Consider the following 16482-nt stretch of genomic DNA (forward strand, 5'->3'; position numbering starts at 1 on the left):
AGTGAATACAGGAGTAATGTTTTATATCTATATGAATTATCTATCTCATGTCATATGTAGTACATACTCTACAGAGTATAACATTCTGTGTCATACAGTACTAAACTTGTGTGTGTACTTGTTATTTAGCAGTTCTAGGTTTGGCTTGCAAAGATATCTTTAGGGTATTTTTCCAAAAAATCAAGAAAGTAAATTTAATTTATTTTATTTCCTAACCTAAAAGTCACACTTCCCAGGGATGAGTATTATATTTGTGTGAGTAATACATATTGTAAACTAAGCAGATGTAATGAAAGTTAGATAAGTAAATAGAAAGCTAAATTATGCCTTCGGATGGATGTTTGAAACTTGACCATACCTCAATTAAAAATCACATAGACATTGGAAAGATAGTATAAAGTTTCTAGGTTAAAGGGACACTGAACCCAATTTTATTCTTTCGTGATTCAGATAGAGCATGCAATTTTAAGCAACTTTCTAATTTACTCCAATTATCATTTTTTCTTTGTTCTCTTGCTATCTTTATTTGATAAACAAGGCATCTAAGCTTTTTTTTTTTTGTTCAGACCTCTAGAAAGTACTTTTTTTTTATTGGTGGATGAATTTATCCACCAATCAGCAAGGACAACCCAGGTTGTTCACCAAAAATGGGTCGGCATCTGGGTCGGCATCTAAACTTATATTCTTGCATTTCAAATAAAGATACCAAGAGGATGAAAACAAATTGATAATAGGAGTAAATTAGAAAGTTGCTTAAAATTTCATGTTCTATCTGAATCACGAAAGAAAAAAATTGGGTTCAGTGTCCCTTTAAGCTTGTTATTTTGTTGTGGGTTTTGTACTTGATATTGTTAGATAGAGAACATGCAAGTGATATGAATGTAGAATCTACAGATGAAAAATGGTAATGTTTAAGAAGTATTTTTTATCTTCCCCATAGAGTAATTTGATTTCTTTATATTTAAAAATTAAATATGATATTTCTCTTTCAATTTTGGATTTCTTTTTTATATATATATATATTGGAGCAACTCAGTTACGCAAGTATAGAAATAAAACAAAATGTTTGTATTTTGATATGCAACAATTGATTATTTTTGCTGGTCAAGTTACTTTTTGGTAGCCATCTTAAATTATTATTATTAGATTCATTGAATTTCTCTGTGGAATATTTAAAAAAGCAGTTTGGAATAATTTAAAAGTTGCAATTTTATCACAGCTGCATTGATCTTATATTATAAACGCTAAGATGTGAATGCTCAACATAAAACAAGTAGATTCTACTGGAGAGACTAGAAACCATCAAGAAACTAGTTTCACATAAAGTAGTCATGATTAGGCAATTATAAATTTGCAAATTATCAGTAGCAGAAACATTTTAAAATAATAATTATTTGAATTTCTAATCTACGTGTAACAATAATATGTTAAAAGTTTCTTATGTTATTTGATAAATCTAGCTTTGAAACTAATTAATTTGGCTAGAAATAATATTGAAATCACTTTGCTTGGTTTCTGAGCTTAAAGGGACACTGAACCCAATTTTTTTCTTTTGTGATTCATATAGAGCAAGCAATTTTAAGCAACTTTCTAATTTACTCCTATTATCAATTTTTCTTCATTCTCTTGCTTTCTTTATTTGAAAAAGAAGACATCTACGCTAAGGAGCCAGCCAATTTGTGGTTCAGACCATGGACATCACTTGTTTATTGGTTCTGTCCAATCAGCAAGGACAACCCAGGTTGTTCACCAAAAATGGGCCGGCATCTAAAATAAAGATACCAAGAGAATAAAGAAAATGTGACAATAGGATTAAATTAAAAAGATGCTTAAAATTGCATGAATCATGAAAGAAAAATTTGGGTCCCTTTAAGCAGACCTTTTATGTTAGTTGTGCAGCTAAATGTAATAATGCCCTCCTAAAGATATTTTAAATACACTTAATAACATTTATTTATAAGAAATATGATTTAATCTTTTCGATTTGTATAATATAAATTCAATGCAGCTATTATAAATATGTACTTGTTGGAAAAAAATAAAAATAAATATATATATATATATATATATATATATATATATATATATATAGATAGATAGATATATATATATATATATATATAGATAGATATATATATATATATATATATATATATATATATATATATATATATATATATATATATAATAGAGGTTCCAGTGAACAGAGGCACTCTCCGGTTTAGTGAGAAAATAGGTGCTTTTTATTCTTATCACATCAGAATAAACGTTTTCGGGCTGTGATGCCCGTCATCAGACTCCTGTGATTACAAACAGTGTAATCACAGGAGTCTGATGACGGGCATCACAGCCCGAAAACGTTTATTCTGATGTGATAAGAATAAAAAGCACCTATTTTCTCACTAAACCGGAGAGTGCCTCTGTTCACTGGAACCTCTATTATATGTTTAAAACTTTGGGAGCACCCCGACGCTGATACTTAATAGTGAGTGCTGGTATTACTGGATATATATATATATATATATATATATATATATATATATATATAAACTTTGTCCAGTTCTCCTTTCAATAAACACCTTTAACCATTCAGTTCTCAGTGAATACAGGAGTAATGTTTTATATTTCTATGTATTTAGCTATTTCATATCATATGTAGTATATAAACCATTGAAAGTATAACATATTGTGTCATATAGTACAAAACTTGTGTGTTCAATATACTTGTTATTTGGCAGTAGTAGGTTTGTCTTTCAAAGATATATTCTGGTTTTCTTTTTTTTCTGGAGAGCTTTAAAAGTAAGTTCAGTATATCCTAACCTTAAAGTCACACTGTTAAACAGGGATGAGTATTATTATATAACTAGTCGTAAAGCCTGTGTACGCGGGCCATTTTTTGCAGTACAGCGGTCCCACCCCTTGCTCTCTCTCTATCCCCCCTCTCTTTTGCTCTCTCTTTTTCCCCTCTCTTTTGCTCTCTCTTTTTCCCCTCTCTTTTGCTCTCTCTCTCCCCCCTCTCTTTTACTCTCTCTCTCCCCCCTCTCTTTTACTCTCTCTCCCCCCTCTTTTTTGCTCTCTCTCTTCTCCCTCTTTTTTGCTCTCTCTCTTCCCCCTCTTTTTTGCTCTATCTCTTCCCCCTCTCTTTTGCTCTCTCTCTTCCCCCTCTCTTTTGCTCTCTCTTCCCCCTCTCTTTTGCTCTCTCTCCCCCCTCTCTTTTGCTCTCTCTCCCCCCTCTCTTTTGCTCTCTCTCCCCCTTCTCTTTTGCTCTCTCTCCCCACTCTCTTTTGCTCTCTCCCCTCTCTTTTGCTCTCTCTCTTTCCCCCTCTCTTTTGCTCTCTCTCTTCCCCCTCTCTTTTGCTCTCTCTCTCTCCCCCTCTCTTTTGCTCTCTCTCTCTCTCCCTCTCTTTTGCTCTCTATCTCCCCCTCTCTTTTGCTCTCTCTCTCTCTTCTCCTCTCTTTTGCTCTCTCTCCCTCTCTTTTGCTGTCTCTCTCCCTCTTTTGCTCTCTCTCTCTCTCCCTTTCTTTTGCTCTCTCTCTCCCTCTCTTTTGCTCTCTCTCTCCCACCTCTCTTTTTCTCTCCCTCTCTCTCTTTTTCTCTCTCTCCACCCTTGTTTGATCTCTCTCCCTCTCTTTTGCTCTCTCTCCCCCTCTCTTTAGCTCTCTCTCCCCCTCTCTTTTGCTCTCTCTCCCCCCTCTCTTTTGCTCTCTCTCTCCCCCTTCTCTTTTGCTCTCTCTCTCTCCCCCCTCTCTTTTGCTCTCTCTCTCCCCCTCTCTTTTGCTTGTGTGTTCAATATACTTGTTATTTGGCAGTAGTAGGTTTGTCTTTCAAAGATATATTCTACTTGTTATTTGGCAGTAGTAGGTTTGTCTTTCAAAGATATATTCTGGTTTTCTTTTTTTTCTGGAGAGCTTTAAAAGTAAGTTCAGTAACTTGTATATCCTAACCTTAAAGTCACACTGTTAAACAGGGATGAGTATTATTATATAACTAGTCGTAAAGCCTGTGTACACGGGCCATTTTTTGCAGTACAGCGGTCCCACCCCTTGCTCTCTCTCTATCCCCCCTCTCTTTTGCTCTCTCTTTTTCCCCTCTCTTTTGCTCTCTCTTTTTCCCCTCTCTTTTGCTCTCTCTCCCCCCTCTCTTTTACTCTCTCTCCCCCCTCTTTTTTGCTCTCTCTCTTCTCCCTCTTTTTTGCTCTCTCTCTTCCCCCTCTCTTTTGCTCTCTCTCTTCCCCCTCTCTTTTGCTCTCTCTCTTCCCCCTCTCTTTTGCTCTCTCTCTTCCCCCTCTCTTTTGCTCTCTCTCTTCCCCCTCTCTTTTGCTCTCTCTTCCCCCTCTCTTTTGCTCTCTCTCCCCCTCTCTTTTGCTCTCTCTCCCCCTTCTCTTTTGCTCTCTCTCCCCACTCTCTTTTGCTCTCTCTCTCTCTCCCCTCTCTTTTGCTCTCTCTCTTCCCCCTCTCTTTTGCTCTCTCTCTTCCCCCTCTCTTTTGCTCTCTCTCTCTCCCCCTCTCTTTTGCTCTCTCTCTCTCTCCCTCTCTTTTGCTCTCTATCTCCCCCTCTCTTTTGCTCTCTCTCTCTTCTCCTCTCTTTTGCTCTCTCTCCCTCTCTTTTGCTGTCTCTCTCCCTCTTTTGCTCTCTCTCTCCCTTTCTTTTGCTCTCTCCCTCTCTTTTGCTCTCTCTCTCCCACCTCTCTTTTTCTCTCCCTCTCTCTCTTTTTCTCTCTCTCCACTCTCGTTTGATCTCTCTCCCTCTCTTTTGCTCTCTCTCCCCCCTCTCTTTTGCTCTCTCTCTCCCCCCTCTCTTTTGCTCTCTCTCTCCCCCCTCTCTTTTGCTCTCTCTCTCCCCCTCTCTTTTGCTTGTGTGTTCAATATACTTGTTATTTGGCAGTAGTAGGTTTGTCTTTCAAAGATATATTCTGGTTTTCTTTTTTTTCTGGAGAGCTTTAAAAGTAAGTTCAGTAACTTGTATATCCTAACCTTAAAGTCACACTGTTAAACAGGGATGAGTATTATTATATAACTAGTCGTAAAGCCTGTGTACACGGGCCATTTTTTGCAGTACAGCGGTCCCACCCCTTGCTCTCTCTCTATCCCCCCTCTCTTTTGCTCTCTCTTTTTCCCCTCTCTTTTGCTCTCTCTTTTTCCCCTCTCTTTTGCTCTCTCTCTCCCCCCCTCTCTTTTACTCTCTCTCCCCCCTCTTTTTTGCTCTCTCTCTTCTCCCTCTTTTTTGCTCTCTCTCTTCCCCCTCTCTTTTGCTCTCTCTCTTCCCCCTCTCTTTTGCTCTCTCTTCCCCCTCTCTTTTGCTCTCTCTCCCCCCTCTCTTTTGCTCTCTCTCCCCCTTCTCTTTTGCTCTCTCTCCCCCTTCTCTTTTGCTCTCTCTCTCTCCCCTCTCTTTTGCTCTCTCTCTTTCCCCCTCTCTTTTGCTCTCTCTCTCCCCCTCTCTTTTGCTCTCTCTCTCCCCCTCTCTTTTGCTCTCTCTCTCCCCCTCTCTTTTGCTCTCTCTCTCTCTCCCTCTCTTTTGCTCTCTATCTCCCCCTCTCTTTTGCTCTCTCTCTCTCCTCCTCTCTTTTGCTCTCTCTCCCCCCTCTTTTTTGCTCTCTCTCTTCTCCCTCTTTTTTGCTCTCTCTCTTCCCCCTCTCTTTTGCTCTCTCTCTTCCCCCTCTCTTTTGCTCTCTCTTCCCCCTCTCTTTTGCTCTCTCTCCCCCCTCTCTTTTGCTCTCTCGCTCTCTCTCCCCCTTCTCTTTTGCTCTCTCTCCCCCTTCTCTTTTGCTCTCTCTCTCTCCCCTCTCTTTTGCTCTCTCTCTTTCCCCCTCTCTTTTGCTCTCTCTCTCCCCCTCTCTTTTGCTCTCTCTCTCCCCCTCTCTTTTGCTCTCTCTCTCCCCCTCTCTTTTGCTCTCTCTCTCTCTCCCTCTCTTTTGCTCTCTATCTCCCCCTCTCTTTTGCTCTCTCTCTCTCCTCCTCTCTTTTGCTCTCTCTCCCTCTCTTTTGCTGTCTCTCTCCCTCTTTTGCTCTCTCTCTCCCTCTCTTTTGCTCTCTCTCTCCCTCTCTTTTGCTCTCTCTCTCCCACCTCTCTTTTTCTCTCCCTCTCTCTCTTTTTCTCTCTCTCTACTCTCGTTTGATCTCTCTCCCTCTCTTTTGCTCTCTCTCCCCCTCTCTTTAGCTCTCTCTCCCCCCTCTCTTTTGCTCTCTCTCTCCCCCCTCTCTTTTGCTCTCTCTCTCCCCCCTCTCTTTTGCTCTCTCTCTCCCCCCTCTCTTTTGCTCTCTCTCTCTCCCCCTCTCTTTTGCTCTCTCTCTCCCCCCCTCTTTTGCTCTCTCTCTCCCCCTCTCTTTTGCTCTCTCTCTCACCCCTCTCTTTTGCTCTCTCTCTCCCCCTTTCTTTTGCTCTCTCTCTCCCCCTCTCTTTTGTTCTCTCTCTCCTCCTCTCTTTTGCTCTCTCTCTCCTCTCTTTTGCTCTCTCTCCCCCTCTTTTGCTGTCTCTCTCCCTCTCTTTTGCTCTCTCTCTCTCTCCCTCTCTTTTTTGCTCTCTCTCTCTCCCACCTCTCTTTTTCTCTTCCTCTCTCTCTTTTTCTCTCTCTTTCTCCACTCTCTTTTGCTCTCTCTCTCCCCTCTCTTTTGCTCTCTCTCTCTCTCTCTCTCTCTCTCTCTCTCCCTCCCTCTCTTTTGCTCTCTTTCCCCTCTCTTTTGCTGTCTCTCTCCCTCTCTTTTGCTTTCTCTCTTCCCCCTCTCTCTTTTGCTCTCTCTCCCCCCTCTCTTTTGCTCTCTCTCCCCCTCTCTTTTGCTCTCTCGCCCCCTCTTTTGCTGTCTCTTTCCCTCTCTTTTGCTCTCTCTCTCTCCCCTTTCTTTTGCTCTCTCTCCCCCTCTTTTGCTGTCTCTCTCCCTCTCTTTTGCTTTCTCTCTTCCCCCCTCTCTTTTGCTGTCTCTCCCCCTCTTTTCTCTCTCTCTCCACTCCCTTTTGCTCTCTCTCTCCCCTCTCTTTTGCCCTCTCTCCCCTCTCTTTTGCTCTCTCTCTCTCCCTCTTTTGCTCTCTCTCTCTCCCCCTCTTTTGCTGTCTCTCTCCCCCTCTTTTGCTGTCTCCCTCCCTCTCTTTTGCTCTCTTTCTCCATTCCCTTTTGCTCTCTCCCCTCTCTTTTGCTCTCTCTCTCTCTCCTCTCTTTTGCTCTCTCTCCTCTCTTTTGCTCTCTCCCCTCTCTTTTGCTCTCTCTCCCCTCTCTTTTGCTCTCTCTCTCCTTCTCTTTTGCTCTCTCTCTCCCTCTCTTTTGCTGTCTCTCTCCCCCTCTCTTGCTGTCTCTCTCCCCCTCTCTTGCTGTCTCTCTCCCTCTCTTTTTCGCTCTCTCTCTCCACTCCCTTTCTTCTATAAGGTACAACGAATCCATGGATTCATCCTTTACTTGTGGGATATTATCCTCCTGCTAACAGGAAGTGGCAAAGAACACCACAGCAGAGCTGTCTATATAGCTCCTCCCTTAGCTCCACCCCCCAGTCATTCTCTTTGCCTACTCTAAGTACTAGGAAGGGTAAAGTGAAAGAGGTGATAAAATATTAGTTTTTAATCTCTTCAAGCAAGAGTTTGTTATTTTAAATGCTACCGGTGTGTACTATTTACTCTCAGGCAGCAGATGGAGGAAGACTGCTGTCTGGAGGATGATGATCTTAGCATTTGTAACTAAGATCCAGTGCTGCTCCCATAGAGGCTGAGGAGTACAGGAAACTTCAGTGTGAGGAACGTTTTCATGCTATGCAGCAGTGAGGTATGTTCAGTCATATTTTTCTGGAGAGACTGTGTATTTCAGAAAGGCTGACATTATACCCAGGAGGGTAAGCAGTAATCCTAGAGCTAATAAGAAGGGCATTACTAAGCTTGCATAAGGGGCCAATTACAAAAATGGTTGACACTGAGTTGTAAATGTTTTGGGCAAACGTTTTTATGATCTGGGAGTGCTGTTAACGTTTTGTGGGCAATAACGTTTTGTGGGCAATAACGTTTTGGGCAACTTTATTGAGGGTATACTTGGCTTTTTTTGGGTCTCAGAACCCACATGGCTAGTTAAAACCACTCTGGTGCTGTTCTTTGAGGCTGTAGAGACATCGAGTGAGATGGGCGGGGCCTATTTTCATGCCTCAGATGCGCAGTTAGTTTCTCTCAGAGATGACTGCGTTCTGTATAGAAACAAAAAAAGAAGAGGCGCTCTGGTGTAGATGATCCTTGGCTACAAATGATTCTAAACTAACAGTTCAGAGTAATACTCACAAAGATGTTTGCACATGCAGTGCAATAACAGGTGAGCCGAAGCTTCAGAGCCGCTCGGCTGACTCGCTAGAGGGTGAAATCAGCTGTTCACTGGGTAATCACTTCACCAACGATGTGGGGAAAAAAGATACCTATGACATAAAATATAGATACCGCCCTTGGTGCAGATTATCCCAGGCACAGAATACACATACAACAGATGTCGAGAAGTTATACTCACAAACGGAGTTGCACAAGCAGTGCAATATCAGGCGTGCCGAATCTTAAAGAGCCGTTCGGCTGACTCCCTGAGGCCTGTACAGCTGCTCCTGGATTGTTGGAGGAGTGGTGGAAAATAAAGGTGGATATGCCGATAGAGGTTAATCCAAGCAAGGGATCAATAAGGCAAATAGAACAATTCACCAGCAAGGTAGACAAAATAAAAGTATTTATTAAAAATATAAAAATTACTTAGCAACGCGTTTCTCGGCTAACATGCCGTTTCATCTCAGCAAGCAGCAAGCTCTAACTCCTGAGGGCCCTGGTGGATGTTTTGGGCCAAATCGAAGCTTTAACCCCACATTTACTATCCCTGAGGGCAGGTAAGGCCAAAGCAGGGCTGTGGCAAGGTGCTGAGGGTGTTTTTTTTCCAGATTTAGGCCTACTTTCAATCTGGTTTACACATTAAACAGTTAAATGTTATAATTCCTTGTGGGGCAATCTTAACTACATATATTGTGTCTGCTTGCAAAATTTTGAAAAATTTGGTGCATTTTAAGGCTGTTTTGCAGAACGTGTATGCTTTTTTCTCTTAAAGGTGCAGTACCGTTTTTTAAGATTGTTATTTTTTTCACTAAATAAAGTGTTTTCATGCTTGTTTGTAGTCATTACTAGCCTGTTCAACATGTCTGACATTGAGGAGAGTCAATGTTCAATATGTTTAAAAGACATTGTGGAACCTCCACTTAGAATGTGTCCCTCATGCACTGAAAGGTCAATAAATTGCAAAGAACATATTTTAGCTACTAAAAGTATGTCGCAGGATGATTCTCAGTCAGTAGGGAATCAGGTTATGCCATCTAATTCTCCCCAAGTGTCACAACCATTAACGCCCGCACAAGCGACGCCAAATACTTCTAGTGCGTCTAATTCTTTCACCCTGCAAGATATGGCCGCAGTTATGAATACTACCCTCACAGAGGTTTTATCTAAGTTGTCTGGGTTGCAGGGGAAGCGCAATAGGTCTGGTGTGAGAACAAACGCTGAGCCCTCTGATGCTTTATTAGCCATATCCGATGTACCCTCACAATGTTCTGAGTTGGGGGTGAGGGATTCGCTGGCTGAGGGAGAGTTTTCTGATTCAGGAAATATGTTCCCTCAGACAGACTCAGATATGACGGCTTTTAAATTTAAACTAGAACACCTCCGCTTATTGCTCAGGGAGGTTTTAGCGACTCTGGATGATTGTGACCCTATTGTAGTTCCAGAGAAATTGTGTAAAATGGACAGATTCCTAGAGGTTCCTGCCTACACTGATGTTTTTCCGGTCCCTAAGAGGATTTCGGACATTGTTACTAAGGAGTGGGATAAACCAGGTATTCCGTTCGCTCCCCATCCTACTTTTAAGAAAATGTTTCCCATATCAGACACCATGCGGGACTCGTGGCAGACGGTCCCTAAGGTGGAGGGAGCTATTTCTACCCTGGCTAAGCGTACAACTATACCTATTGAGGACAGTTGTGCTTTCAAAGATCCTATGGATAAAAAATTAGAGGGTCACCAGAAGAAAATATTTGTTCATCAAGGTTTTCTTCTCCAACCTATAGCGTGCATTGTTCCTGTAACTACTGCAGCATCATTTTGGTTTGAGGCTCTGGAAGAGGCTTTTCAGGTTGAGACCCCATTAGATGATATTCTGGATAGAATTAGGGCTCTCAAGCTAGCTAATTCTTTCATTACAGATGCCGCTTTTCAACTGGCTAAATTAGCGGCGAAGAATTCAGGTTTTGCCATTTTAGCACGTAGAGCGTTATGGCTTAAGTCCTGGTCTGCTGATGTGTCATCAAAAGCTAAGCTTTTAGCCATCCCTTTCAAGGGTAAGACCCTATTTGGGCTTGAACTGAAAGAGATCTTTTTAGACATCACTGGAGGGAAGGGCCATGCCCTTCCTCAGGATAAGACGAATAAGATGAGGACCAAACAAAATAATTTTCGTTCCTTTCGAAACTTCAAAGGTGGTCCCTCTACCTCTTCCCTTGCCGCAAAGCAAGAGGGGAATTTTGCTCAATCCAAGTCAGTCTGGAGACCTAACCAGACTTGGAACAAGGGTAAACAGGCCAAGAAGCCCACTGCTGCCACCAAGACAGCATGAAGAGGTAGCCCCGATCCGGGACCGGATCTAGTAGCGGGCAGACTTTCTCTCTTTGCTCAGGCTTGGGCAAGAGACGTTCAGGACTCCTGGGCTTTAGAAATAGTAACCCAGGGGTATCTTCTAGATTTCAAAGATTCTCCCCCAAGGGGGAGATTCCATCTTCTCAATTGTCTGTAACCCAGACAAAAAGAGAGGCGTTCTTACGCTGTGTAGAAGACCTATATACCATGGGAGTGATCTGCCCAGTTCCGAAAACAGAACAGGGCCAAGGGTTCTACTCCAATCTGTTTGTGGTTCCCAAAAAAGAGGGAACCTTCAGACCAATTTTGGATCTCAAGATCCTAAACAAATTCCTCAGAGTCACATCCTTCAAGATGGAGACCATTTGGACTATTTTGCCGATGATCCAGGAGGGTCAATATATGACCACTGTGGAATTAAAGGATGCGTATCTACACATTCCTATCCACAAAGATCATCACCAGTTCCTCAGGTTTGCCTTTCTGGACAAGCATTACCAGTTTGTGGCTCTTCCCTTTGGGTTGGCCACGGCTCCCAGAATTTTCACAAAGGTGCTAGAGTCCCTTCTGGCGGTTCATAGCTGTGGCGCCTTACCTGGACGATATCTTAATCCAGGCGTCGACTTACCAACTAGCCAAGTCTCACACGGACATCGTGTTGGCTTTTCTAAGATCTCACGGGTGGAAGGTGAATGTAAAAAAGAGTTCACTTATCCCTCTCACAAGAGTTCCATTCCTGGGAACTCTGATAGATTCGGTGGACATGAAAAATTTTCTGACGGAGGTCAGGAAATCAAAAATTTTATCCATCTGCTGAGCTCTTCATCCCATTCCTCGGACGTCAGTGGCTCAGTGTATGGAGGTAATCGACTTAATGGTAGCGGCAATGGACATAGTTCCGTTTGCTCACTTGCATCTCAGACCACTGCAACTTTGCATGCTCAAACAGTGGGATGGGGATTATGCAGATTTATCTCCTCAGATAAATCTGGACCAAGAGACCAGAGACTCTCTTCTTTGGTGGTTGTCACAGGATCATCTGTCCAAGGGAATGTGTTTCCGCAGGCCAGCGTGGGTCATAGTGACAACGGACGCCAGCCTATTGGGCTGGGGTGCAGTCTGGAATTCCCTGAAAGCACAGGGTTTGTGGACTCAGGAGGAGGCTCTCCTCCCGATAAATATTCTAGAACTGAGGCGATATTCAACGTGCTTCAGGCGTGGCCTCAGCTGGCGTCGGCCAGATTCATAAGTTTCCAGTCGGACAATATCACGACTGTAGCATATATCAATCATCGGGGGAACAAAGAGTTCTCTAGCGATGATAGAGGTTACCAAAATAATTTGATGGGCAGAGACTCACTCTTGCCATCTATTAGCAATCTATATCCCAGGAGTGAAGAACTGGGAAGCATATTTTCTAAGTCGTCAGACTTTTCATCCGGGGGAGTGGGAACTCCATCCGGAGGTGTTTGCACAATTGATTCAGCAATGGGGCACACCAGAATTGGATCTGATGGCGTCTTGTCAGAACGCCAAATTTCCTCGTTACGGGTCCAGGTCAAGGGATCCTCAGGCGGTACTGATAGATGCTCTAGCAGTACCCTGGTCGTTCAACCTGGCTTATGTGTTTCCACCATTTCCTCTCCTTCCTCGTTTGATTACCAGAATCAAACAGGAGAGAGCTTCAGTGATTTTGATAGCACCTGCGTGGCCACGCAGGACTTGGTATGCAGACCTGGTGGACATGTCATCTCTTCCACCATGGACTCTGCCACTGAGACAGGACCTTCTGATTCAAGGTCCGTTCCAGCATCCAAATCTAGTTTCTCTGCGACTGACTGCTTGGAGATTGAACGCTTGATCTTATCCAAGCGGGAGTTCTCTGAATCGGTCATAGATACCTTGATTCAGCCTGTCACAAGGAAAATTTATCATAAGATATGACGTAAATATCTTTATTGGTGCAAATCCAAAGGCTACTCATGGAGTAAGATCAGGATTCCTAGGATTTTGTCCTTTCTCCAATAAGGATTGGAGAAGGGGCTATCAGCTAGTTCCTTAAAGGGACAGATATCTGCTTTATCAATTCTTCTGCACAAGCGTCTGGCAGATGTTCCAGACGTTCAGTCGTTCTGTCAGGCTTTAGTTAGAATCAAGCCTGTGTTTAAACCTGTTGCTCCGCCATGGAGTTTGAATTTAGTTCTAAATGTTCTTCAAGGGGTTCGGTTTCTGAACTATCTGCATTGCAATGCGACTCGCCTTATCTTGTTTTCCATGCTGATAAGGTGGTTTTGCATACCAAACCTGGATTCCTTCCTAAGGTTGTTACTAATAGGAATATAAATCAGGAAATTGTTGTTCCTTCTCTGTGTCCTAATACTTCCTCTAAGAAGGAGCGTCTGTTGCACAACTTGGACGTGGTTCATGCTTTGAAGTTTTACTTGCAAGCGACCAAAGATTTTTGTCAAACATCTTCTTTGTTTGTTGTCTATTCTGGAGTTACTGCTACCTCTCTTTCTTTTTGGCTGAAAAGCATCATCCGTTTGGCATACGAGACTGCTGGACAGCAGCCTCCTGAAAGGATTACAGCTCACTCTACTAGAGCGGTGGCTTCCACATGGGCTTTTAAAAATTATGCTTCTGTTGAACAGATTTGTAAGGCTGCGACTTGGTCTTCGCTTCATATCATACCTTTTCCAAATTTTACAAATTTTATACTTTTGCTTTTTCAGAGGCTATTTTTGGGAGAAAAGTTCTTCAAGCAGTGGTGCCTTCTGTTTAACCATCTGTCTTGTCCCTCCCGTTCATCCGTGTCCTGTAGCTTTGGTATTGTATCCCACAAGTAAAGGATGAATCTGTGGACTCGTCGTACCTTATAGAAGAAAAGTAAATTTATGCTTACCTGATAAATTAATTTCTTCTATGGTACGACGAGTCCACGGCCCGCCCTGTCATTTTAAGACAGATTATATTTTTTTATTTTAAACTTCAGTCACCTCTACACCTTGTAGTTTCTCCTTTTTCTTCCTGTACCTTCGGTTAAATGACTGGGGGGTGGAGCTAAGGGAGGAGCTATATAGACAGCTCTGCTGTGGTGCTCTTTGCCACTTCCTGTTAGCAGTAGGATAATATCCCACAAGTAAAGGATGAATCCGTGGACTTGTCGTACCATAGAAGAAATTAATTTATCAGGTAAGCATAAATTTACTTTTTGCTCTCTCTCTCCCCTCTTTTTTGCTCTCTCTCTCTCTCCCCTCTCTTTTGCTCTCGCTCTCCCCTCTCTTTTGCTCTCTTTCCCCTCTCTTTTGCTCTCTCTCTCCCTCTCTTTTGCTCTATTTCCCCTCTCTTTTGTGCTCTCTATCTCCCCCAGGTGTGTTTGTCCTCGTGCGCAGTCTCTACTGCGCATGACAGCTTCGGACTAACACACTTGGCCTTTTATTATATAGGAGGAAAGTTAGACCATAGAGAAGTAAGCAGAATAGCTGTATTATGGGCTAGATTTATCAAGCCCCTACGGCAGCAAGTTCTCACAAGAACTTGCTCGCCGTGATTTATCAAGCAGTGGTCACCAGACCGCTGCTTCCCTAAGCTCTTCGCCACCTCTAAGGTGGCAAAATTCATACTCCTCGGTCGAGTCCGACCAAGGAGATTGACAGCTCCTGCCCGCGCATGATTGGCTGTGCGCGGGTAGGGGGCGGGATTGCACGCGAGCACAAAATTGCGCTCGTGTGCAATGTTAATTACCTACAGGTAATTTCGCCCCGCCACGGGCGAGCTGAGGCGTACAGGGGCGCGTATACGTGCCCCTGTATGCCTCAGCTATGATAAATCTAGCCCTATGTTTAGGAATTAATGCTTCAAACATGACATTACCTCACTAAAACCACATACCTGTAGATATCTGATTATATAACATTTCTAAGTAAAGCTGGATTTTTAGTTGTGGGTTTTGTACTTGATAATGTTAGATGGAGAATATGAGAGTGATATGAATGTAGAATCTACAGATAAATATGATTTAAAACTCTAAGATGTGAATACTCACAAAACAAGTAAATTCTCCTGAAAAAGTAATAAATTACTCCTGGTTAGGCAATTATATGAGATGGAAAGAGATCTACAATTTATTATCAGAAGCAGAAAAATTTTGATCATAGTAAAAATGTGTGTGTGTGTGTGTATATGTATGTATATATATATACGATATGGGTTATATGGAATAAGTATTTAAAATTAAATTCAAAATGTAGTAAAAATCTGAAAAGAAAAGCATAAACAATATGTAATTCCTAACTTAGATGTGTCTTCAGACTTGGAGATTGGCTGCCCTACATTTCTCCTACATGACCCGTTGAGCATTTTTATTTTACTTTTTCATTTTTTTTGCAGTGGAGCTCAGTCTGTTTCATATCCTGCACTGGAATTCCATGTTTTTTTTCAAGAGATCATTTTACATATAGAAGACGTATACAGTATTGTGACAAAAAAATAACTGTAAATGTGAAATCTGACAACTGCTTGAGCAGCCAGATTAGCTGAATTAACTTTGTCAGTTGAGGGGTAATAGATGGCACCTATTGCAGGTAGAAAAAGCTCATTAATAACAGGACTGTCCACGTACAGATTTTTTTTTAAATTGTTTAAAATTTAATATATTTTATCATTTTTTACTGTGATCAAAACTTAAATGCTCAACCTTTTTGGGTTTATAAATTAAAAAAGCATGTAGATGAATTTCACTTCAGAGCTGCAATTTGCTGCCATTCTGCAGACGTATTAATGCCAGTGATTAGTTGCTATGCATATATGCTACTTCTAAATGGCGTATGGCTGTGTTTAGATCAGGACATAAGATCAGGAAAAGAAAAAAGCAGATCACACAGTTCTGAGACACAATAGACTTTTTACAGTTGATAGATGCATTTGAATCCCCCTTAAGTTCCAGTCATTCCATATCCTCAAAAAGTGATCTGAAAATATATCTCTAGGGCTGAATTGTTATTGATTATGATTATTTAAATGATATGTATATCCAGCAAACTCTGAAATGTTACAATATTATGTTCTTTTTGTAGAAGAATGGTTTGTGCTTTCGTAGTTTTGCTTGTTGCTTTCTATTTTCACAGATTACCGATCTCTTAAATGGAGTTGGACACAACTAACTGAATCCTTCTACGGCAATTTGTATGACACCAAACATCATAACTGTGCACTGCAGACATCTTATGCCTCCCTTTGAGTTGGTAAGTGCTATATGTATCTGCTCATTGGGATTGTGGGTGGTCTGTCTATAGATTATCCTATAAATTTATTATTTTATTGTAATAACTAATAAAAAACGCACCAAGCAGTGGCTTTTACCTAATAAAAGTAATTAAAATTTGTATTATTAATAATTTTAAAATGATTTTGTTAGATTGTATCTTTCTTTTAAACTTTATTTGTGCACTGTCCATTACTTCCTGTCACATGAGCTGATTTACTATTTAGTGAATGCCAGAGAAACAGGAAGTCAGTTTATTGCCCATCCTGTTTGTTGGATTATATCATATCTCTTTGTTGGTTTATGTCATATGAGTTTACCTCTCTGATATCAGATACACTTAATATTTTTATCTGGATATCAAATTATTGGGAGGCATTAACTCCCTTATTAAAAACAAGACAGTTTTAAAAACTTTTATGTCTACGTATAATGTTACATCTGCAATAAACCCATTTCACTCCTGTTAAGCTTACAACAATAAATAACAGCTGAGTTTGTATATTTCCTCTCCTTATGATACACATGAGAGGCAGTCCTGTTGCAGGAAGTTGAACCACTTTTAACTAATCCCTGAGGTATGTACAGCAGGACATTTTATAAC

The sequence above is a fragment of the Bombina bombina genome, chromosome 3 (genome assembly GCF_027579735.1).
Source record: "Bombina bombina isolate aBomBom1 chromosome 3, aBomBom1.pri, whole genome shotgun sequence".
Taxonomy (NCBI): Eukaryota; Metazoa; Chordata; class Amphibia; order Anura; family Bombinatoridae; genus Bombina; species Bombina bombina.